The sequence below is a fragment of the Phodopus roborovskii genome, unplaced genomic scaffold, assembly GCF_943737965.1.
Source record: "Phodopus roborovskii unplaced genomic scaffold, PHOROB, whole genome shotgun sequence".
Lineage (NCBI taxonomy): Eukaryota > Metazoa > Chordata > Mammalia > Rodentia > Cricetidae > Phodopus > Phodopus roborovskii.
Genome location: NW_026125391.1, coordinates 15,241,541 through 15,251,431, shown reverse-complemented (window position 1 = coordinate 15,251,431; position 9,891 = coordinate 15,241,541).

Below are 9,891 nucleotides of genomic sequence, written 5' to 3'. Positions count from 1 at the left end.
AAGCTCCCAAAGCTCAGCAGTCTGGGTGATCACCAGGCATTCCTGATGAGTGGGGCTCTTCTTGAGCCACCTTCCACAGGAAAATCAAGTAGGTGAGGATGCTCTTCCTTAGGAAAATTCTCTATGTTGTAAATATCAGTGCACCATTACTTCTATCCAAAAACAGAACTTTTGTTCAGATCAACTCATTCTCCTTCAAAAACAAACTGCATTTGAATAAAAGCAGAAGTGTCACCCACAGCTGTGAGGAACAGGCACACTAAAGTTCTCAGCTGAAGACTAAGGGCATGAGGCAGGGTTGCTTTAAAAAGGTCCACTGCAAGATACAAGATTCAACCACCCTTATTTAATCTGTGGTCTCTATGAAGGACACAATGTCCAATCCTGTCTTCCTCTAGATATCTGGACAGTATGTGTCTTAGGGTATCTACTGATAAAACACTATGATCAAAAGCAACTGTGGAAGGAAAGAGTTTATTTCACCTTAGAGCTTATAGTTCACCACTCAGAGAAGCCAGAGCAGAACGTGGGGGCAGGAGCTGATACAGAAGCTAAGGAGGGATGCTGCTTACTAGCTTCCTCCTCATGGCTTGCTCAGCCTGCTTTCTTATAGCTTCCAGAACCACCAGCCCAGGGGTGACCCCACTCACAATGAGTTGAACCTTCTTACATCAGTCATCAATCTAGAAAATACCATAGGCTTGTGCACAGGCCAATCTGGTGGGGGTATTTTTATCAATTGAAGCTTCCTCTTCTGAAATGACTATAGTTTGTCTTGAACTGACATAAAATTAGCTAGTACAATACATAAAATAAGGATTCTCTGAAGTGTGTTCCTGTCGCTCTGTGTATCTGAATCATTTAAGGACACCTAGGTCCATCTCAGATCTATTGCTGTGCTGTGAATGTTTCTGTCACATAGGTAATAACAACTACTATTGTATGTTAGTGGTACTTCAGAAGAGAGACCTCTGGGAAGTAACTGGGCCATGAACACTATGCCCTTGCAAACTAATGCATTTTCATTATCAATGTATACAAGGGTTATCTATCACAAAAATCCCTTTGTAAAAGTGAGTTCTCTGGCTCCCTTATGCCCATGTTGTCACGAATTGCCCTAACCTTCCTCCAGATTAAGCTGTCCTTTGATCATGGACCCTTCCAATGTCTGGAACCATGAGTTACCAAATATGTAGAATTCAGACTCTGCAGAGGTAGGATCTGGGAAACTGAAGTTTATAGATGTAGGGAATTCTGAAGCAGATTTGGGGTTTGGCAGTCACTGGATTTGAAAAGTAAAGACTTTTATTCCTTCTTAGGAAAGTGTGACCCAAGTAGGATGAAAAATGTTTCAGATGGATTTTTTTTCAAGTGCTTTCCTGCAATAGTATTAACAATCAGGTCCCCAGAGTTGCGGATCCATTACTGAACAAAAGGTCTCCACGCAGAATAGTGGCAACCAACTCACTTTTAAAATGTCTCCTCCCTGCTAATAATGCTGGCTGCTGCTTAATGGGTGTTTGCTCTGAACAAAAGGAGCAGAGAGATGAGGTGTGCAGGTGAATCTGCTATTGCCATGGAAACAGCAGCTATCGTCTCTAGAGAGGATCCCCTCATGGGCAATCCTGCCATTCCGTTTCAAAAGTATCTGCTTCTATTTACTTCAGATTAGGCACCCTGCTTTCTTGGTGCCTGATTCTGAAGGTTTATAAATATGTGCCCAGAAAAGAAGTCAATAGGGAATGATAGTGTCCTATCAGTCTGGTTTCTTCCTTAGTGTGTCTTTCTAAAGCATCCCCGTAAAATCCAAACTGGGGATGGGGGATTTTTCTCATCTCTGGGCATAAGTACCATGTGTGGTATGTAGGGGAGTGGGGAGATGGGGTGAGTTTGGAGTTGAAACAACCCATTTGTCCTACTTCTTCTTAGTTAGTAAGCTCAGGAAAAAAATGTACCTTCATCAGGGTTTTAATTAAGCTAATATTTTTAACATGCTGTTTTAAGCTGTTAGGAGAGGAAACTTTGCTGTCACACTTCTGTCCCAGAAGCCTTCATGCTCTGGTTGAGTATGCCAAACCCAGTGACACTGTGCCTTCTGGAACAAGGGGAGCATTTCATCCTTGCCCCCAAATGGTCAAGCAATAGCAATTAGATGAACATGTGCTTATCCCACAGGGAACAAGGCTTAGTGAGTCGTGTCCTTTGAAAAGAGCTCTCCACTCTCCGGATCAGCCCTCACCTTTCTGGGCTCTGAACCCCAGTGCTTCCTAAGTTTGTCAATCACCTCCCTCCCCAGAGTGAGGTAGCACAGATTCACTAATCTCTTGAACCAAATGCCAGATGTATTTAAATCTGCAATAGCTGTTCCTCACACTGTGTAACCAGTCATTTCAGAGACAGAAAGGTGAACCAAAGAGGAAGCCAAATAGTACAGTGGACAAAGTGCCAATTCGTTCACTTACGATGGGGGGAAACTCGGTTGATTAAAAAAAAAAAAAAAATAGAAGACTAAAAGCTCCTGTAACAGATCCATGCCCATAGGCTGAGCTATGGAGGAAGTCTGGTAATAAACTGAGACGAGTGGAGAAGATGAAATCACAACAAAGAGGTCTCTTTAGATAAGTCAGTTCCCAGAGTCTTGGGATAGCGTAGGGTTGGTCCAGCTGCCAAGCAGCAAGTATTCCCTCTCCCTGATCACGTTTTTGGAGGACTCGCCGAATCTGTGTGGCTCACCTCTCTGTGTTTGCATGTTGGTCACCATGCCTCTGATTTTCACAGTTGATCTTTGGCTATACTTAGTACCTCTCGGGTAACTCTCATGCAGTGTGGTGACAATTGCCCTTTAAACGGCTTTGCATCTTCCTCATTCTATACGCTGTTGTGTTGACGTCACGGTTTCACTCTGTGCCCAGTTATGCTTCTTTAATGTCTTCAAAGCAACTTTTATAAAACTCCCTGTAGGTAACAAGATGCAAGGGATACAGCTTGGACTTGGGAAGGTGGCTTGGACTTGGGGAGGTGGCAACCTATTCCATCTCTTCCTTAGCTCGGGTTTGGGACCAATTGGAGCAGAAGCAAGGCTGAGCTCCCTTCGTTGCCAGGAGGCCACTGGTTGCTTTAGGAATGCCTTTGTACGAAGTGCGCTCGCTAGCCTTCTCTAGTTACCCTTCATCTGACATCAGTTAGCCATTGAGTGAGTATTTGTGCCCTGCACTGAGGAAGCCAGGGGCAGGTGAGGAAAGTGAAGAGTTAGAGCCAGGCAGAGACTGAGCAAGGAAGTGTGGGGGTTGAAGGGCACAAGGCCATTTAAGAAAACTGACTCTCAATTTGTTCTGTTAAATTTTTATTTGCTGTCAGGTGGTGGTGGCTCAGGCCTTTAATCCCAACACTCAGGAGGGAGACAGAGACAGACAGATCTCTGTGAGTTCAAGGACAGCCTGGTCTACAGAGTGAGTTTCAGGACAGTCTCCAAAGCAACACAGAGAAAACAAAGCAAAATATGTATGGAAAAACAAAACAAAACAGTTACTTGTTAGACTGAATATTTCATAAATGTAATTTTGTACATAATTTGTCATTTTAAAGAAAATTCTGGCAAAGCAGAAGAAAAAAGGATAGTAAACACTTTATGTAATCCTCCAATGGCCTTTAGCTCTTTTTGGGAGCTAGGGACTTGAGTTCTTTTGAAAGCTTTAGCCTAAAATGAAATTACCACCCAGAAAAAATGGGCAACAAAACAAATGAAACAAAGCGAAACAGAGCTTTCTGCCTCTTAGATTCCAAAAGAGATATGGGGACCAGAAGGCATAAAGGAATGTGGCTCCATGCTCGCCTGATCTGTGGCCCTTTCTGCTTCAGACAGAGTTCTCACAGTGAGAGCTACAGCCTGTAGCTCTTAGCTGCAAGTATATATTAGCTGAGCTTTAGTACTTTCAGCTTTCACAGCAGAAAGACAACAGGCATCTAGAACAGTCACAGCTGTCTCTGGGAGGAATTTGTCAGCCTTGCAGCAATCTAAGTCCCAGAGAATTCTGGTCTGAATTTCAACCATCTCCAGAAAACCAGGAGTCCAAGATGCTTCTAGAAAAGTCTGGATTTTTTTTTTTTCCTGAGTCATTGTCTATGCTGAGAACTTCTCTGGTCCAAGCTGAGAAAAAAAGAACCAACTCCAGGGTCCCTCATCAGCCTGGTCTATGTACCCAGGGTCCCTCATCAGCCTGGTCTATGTACCCAGGGTCCTTCATCAGCCTGGTCTATGCACCCAGGGTCCTTCATCAGCCTGGTCTATCATCTATTCACCCGGGGTCTCTTATCAGCCTGGCTTATCATCTATCCACTCAGAGTCCCTCATCAGCCTGGTCTGTCTATCCACCAGATTCTACTTAACAGCAAGACAGGAAAAGAGGTGACCTCTCAGAACCCCTCCTTGCAAAGTGATAGACTAGGCTTCAGATGAGAAGAAATAAGGTGGTACTAGATAGCATTCAGGGTTCCTGTCATGCATTAGGAAAACCTGAATGGGCTGGTATCACTCTGAAGCACAGTTAAGCTTCTAAAGTTAGGAGAAAGTAAGAAATGCTAACTCAGAAATGTTGTGTCATTGGGACACACCTCAGTGTTACCCCTTTTTAGAACAGAATCAAGGAATCATTGGAGTTACTAGGTTCCCACTAATTCCTATGCATGTATAAATGTATATGCATATGTGTGTAAATTTGGGGACATAAAGAGTCTGGATATCACTATATGCCATGAAACAATACCCAATAAAGGTAAAGGTGGTATGTAACTTCTTACAGAAGGTCTATGGGAATGACAGTAGAACATTTCCTTTAAAGAAATCATCCATCACAGCTTCTTTCTCTTGGTTGAGACTTCAGATCAATACACATGGCTCAGTAACGATCTGGACCAGTGACATTATCACCAACTATCCAAAGTGTACCACACCAAAGTCATCTTTATATTTAGATTCAGAAGCCATTTTGGTGGTAGTGAGACTACTAGTTTTGGCATGATGGCTGATTCTTGGGACTATGCAAAGAGAAATGAGCTGCACACAGACTTAGAAGACACAGCCTGTGTGAGAAGACAAAAGCTGCAAGAAGGCAGTTGAAAGAAACCCAAGAACAGAAGGAAGATTGGAAAGGAAAGGTCAGCCTGGTAGCATCAGGAAGTGAGCTGGAAATTAGATTAGAAGGAAGGAAAGACTGCTGCAGCTTGGTCCACAAGGACAGCGCATTGAACCCATCCTTGCATCTACATATTCTACCTAGGAAACGCTCCCTACTTCAATTCATATTCTAAATTTAGAGAGCATCTTCATTTCTAGGAAAAATAATGGTTTGAGGGGGTCACTAATTTTAAAAAGAAAACTATCAACATTGGGGTTAAGCTAGGTAATCAGAAAAAACAAACAAACAGAAAAGCAATTCTACAAACAAAGCTGGTGCAATTTCCCTCAAAGAGATGAGCTCCCTAACCCAAGATGCTACAAGAAAAAAAAAAAAAAAAAGACAAATAATTCTTAGAAACTGATAGTTACCGATACAAAAATGTAGATTTTTAAAAGGCAAAGAGGCCAGGGAACAAAATAAAAATCAAGACAACTTAATGTTGTGTATGGTTTACTATACTTTTATCCCAGAACCCAGACAAAGGGGACTAAGGCAGGAGGATCATAAGTTTGAGGCACCCGGGCAAGACTGATATATCAAGTCTGTTATTGAACAAATCCAACTGTCCCTGAGTCAAAAGCAATGAAGAAGACATGATTGTCACACACAGACCTAACAGAATCACCATAGCTAAGAGGTTACAAGTCTTCACACTGAAGTATGTCCTAACTGAACAACTCAAGACTTTTAAAACTCATATTCCTAGGTACACCAAGCATAAAAACAACAGTTTAAAATACACCAGCATATAGAGTCATTTCAAATATGAAAGAACTAGCCAGAACACCATCTAATTGCTTCACGGAAATCATAAATGCTGGGCAGTACTTTCAGATGTCAAAGGAAGACCGTTGAGCCCACTGAAGTTGCATTGTGTTTAAAGAACTTATCTCTCTTTCCTGTACATCTTCTCCCTGCTTCCCTCAATGAAACCTCCCTTTTCTTTCCCTCCATTCTACTCTAATGGATGTGCATCACCTACTTAGAGGCTTCAACAAAGACTATAAAATAAAAAAGGATGAAGCTTTGGCTAAGGGAAGGGTGTTCTAGGGAAAGGCTTTCATCACAGGCACTCCTGGTCACCTGGAAACTGTCTGCTCAGCCCATCACACTGGTTCCAGTCTTCCATGAGAACCTCTACCTTCTGACCTACTGGTTGGTCACCCTTCTTGGGATGTCTCCTTTAAAGGAAACATTGATTTGATGGGATAATCTACTGCCTGGGAGTAGACAACTGAGACATTTTGTGAGATATTAGTGACATGAACATGAATCATTTCGTTATGATCTAGACAAGGCTGGGTAAAACCAGTTGAATATTACCCTATGAGCAATTCTTTTCCCTGACAGACTATGAAATGTGTTGGAAATACTAAGGTACTTTGACACATTCAAATCTTAGCATTGTATCACTTGTAGGTTTGTGGATCTCTTTCAGAAAATCAGAGAGGTGATCAGGACAAGAGGGAGACGTGGAATTCAGCAAACAGCAGATGCAGGGGTGAAAGAAATATCTAAAACAAACAAAAAGACAGTGAAAGGAAGCCCTATATTCCCAGAATGACAGCCATAGAGCAGGCCTAAAAAATACACTGTTCCTGTGGGGACAGGAGATGGCAGTCTCCAGGAGGAGCAGATGATAAAGTGAGAAGAGCCTTAGTCAACATGGTGATCTTGACAGTAAAGATGATGCACTCTAAGGGCCAAAGTCATAGAAAGGATTTGCTAAAGTCAGGGCTTTCAAAAAAAAAAAAAAAAAAAAAACAAGAAGAGGGAGTCACTCAGAATGCAGAATGTTAATAATGAAACTGTACCAGAAGAGGCTACCAATACATAGCAAGCTCAAACACGTAATGATTTTAAGACCTCAACAAATGAATGGGTAAAGGGAGATTGCCGTGCACACACCCAACAAACATGTGTCATTTTTCAGGAAAACAGATGGAGGTGGATAGACAGCATTGTAACCAGTGAAATAAGCCAGTCTCAGACAAAGAAATGTGTTTTGTATTGTATGCAAAATCTAGATTTTCAAAATAAAAGCACAAGGGTTATTATTTGGGAGGAAGGAATCATGGGAGAAGGAAAGGGAACCAGAAAAGGTGAAAGAGGTGTTAAATGTGATTAAAGTCCATTTATATGCCTCTAAGAACATGTCATAATGAAACCTATTACTTTGTACAAATAATCTACGCTACTAATAAAAAGTAATGGAAATGAATGTGTTGATAAACAAGTACATTTATGACATCATACAATACTTCCTATTTTAACCTAGCATCAATAAAATGCAAACACGTAGTGGAAAGAAACAAAGAAGGCATTTGACCTGATGGGAAAGAAGTGAAATCATCCCTCATGTACAACTGCAGTCAGTGTTTGTTGGGCAAAGAAGGTCAGAGGAAGAGGGGAACCTAACATGGAACATTAAAGGGTACCAGTGTCTTCTCAGAGACCCAAGGGTTTGTAGAAATGCCAAAATTTATGGCATAAAAAAATAGGGGTGGCTGGACAACTACTAATCCATGATGTTGGGAATTTGTACAAATGGAAAACAAAATATAGTTTGTTTTTTTTTTTCTTCAGTCTTATACCTCCCCCTCTTCTCTTCTTTGACATAATTTAAAAAATAAATAAATAAATTTCCTGGGACTGCTTTTAAGGTAAGGCCAATTTAGCTTTTTTAACTTTGGGCCCAGGAATACAGGGTTTTTTTCCAGATAATTTTGGAATGATGAATATTTATTATTCTAGGTGGTGGTGGCACATGCCTTTAATCCCAGCACTCAGGAGGCAGAGCTCTGTGATTTCAAGGCCAGCCTGGTTTACAGAGAGAGTTCCAGGACAGGCTCCAAAGCTACACAGAGAAACCCTTTCTCAAAAAACAAAGTAAAACAAACAAAACAAAAAAGATAAGTATTTATCAGGAGCTTCTCAGCGCAAAGAATATTAATTCTGTGAGTTGGAAATACAATGTTAGTCACTTAAGATGAGTAGATAATTTTTTCATGTAATTGAATGCATGCATTTTCCTTGAAAGCCAAGACTTTTTGTTGTGAATGAACCAGGTCTAAGTCACTGTTTGTTAAGCTACAGCTGCTGAAGGGTTTGCAACAGACATAAAAAAGAGAATCGACTTCACCAAACAGTGTGGAAGTAAGCTCTGTGTGTCAGTCTTCTGTCATCTTCCAGTGAGGGCCAGTACTGTTCCTGCTCCGGGTGCACAGCCCTCCTACCCCTCCAGTAAACAGTGGTCCTGCTCTCACATTTAATAATTAGCATGAAGCACTTCCTATCTAATGGTATGTGACAGACAGTTTAAGCTAGCCACATGCTGTGCGAACTTTAGAAGACTGTCAATCACTCATTTCCACTTATCAACCAATACTTTGTTTAGTGTAATTTGAAACACAAAGAATGGAGTCGTGTGAGGAAAATTCTGAGTACTTGTGAGAAAACACGACAATTGTCTTGTGACTTCAAAACTCAAAATTGTCTTTGGAATGTGCTTCGTGCTCCTCCCAGGTGTATCGGGTAGCAGTGAGTTTACTTCAGATTATTCATTACAACTGGATATTGTTATTTGTTTATGTGCTTCTATGAAAACTCATGCTTTTGCCATGTGCAGCTTGTCCTTGTGACTGTATACTTTACTCATGTGAGTCTTCCTAACTCTCACAGTATAAATTGTCTGATACCCTCAATAAAGTTAGTTATTGCACAAGACTTCGGTCCACCTCATTTTCAGGCTCCATTCTCCCGGTTCTACCACCTTTAGAGTTGTAAACAGTGTATGAATCATTTTGAAATGTGTAGTCAATAGGACATTGTACTGATGGCAATTTGCCATGGAACAGAAGAAAATAAAAATAATTAGATCAAAATAGAAGGAAGGGGGAAAGGGATGGAGGAAGGAGAGAGGGAAAAGAAGGAAAGGAGAGAGGGAGGGAGGGCGAGAGAGAAGGAGGGAAAGAGGGAGAGAGGGAGGGAGGGAGAGAGGGAGGGATGGAGGGAGGGTTAAATGATGAACAGACTACACACCTGACATTAACCTCATCCAGTGGCTTTTCTTCCACTTATTATATAATCCATCCAATCCATTTTCTAGTCATCACATGTGGGATTCCTGTTCTGGTGACAACATAGTACACTACACTCATTTTCCTTTCCTTTCCTTTCTTTGTTCCCTAAAAATGGCCATTAGCCAGATTAAGAACCAGCACTTGAGAGAATTCTTACCACAGAGAGACATTAAGACAAGACAAAAAGCATCTGTGGGAATGTGGTAAGTTGACAAAGGGAGATGCGTTTTTCCATGAAGGTTTTACCAGAACGAGAAAAATGTAAAAACACGATATAAATATATTACAAAATGAGAAGCCAGCATGATCACAGTAAGTCAAGACATTTGGCCCTTTACCTTACAACTGAATTAATCTTCACATACACTTAAGACCTAGCATCAACATTCTGAACCTTCACAGATTTATTCCATGTAGCTTAGCTAGTGGTTGTACAGCCTCAAAACAAAATTAGGGAACCTCGGGCCCAAAGACTAGGTCATGCTCTGTGTGGGAGTCTGTCCACTGGGCATTCATGCAATGATGCAAGGATGGGCACCCTCAGGGTGGCTCCCTCTGGGCAGGTGTGGGCAGGGGTACACAAACCTAGTTTTTTTTTTGAAGGGACCAGACCCTCACCCAAGCCACTGCTT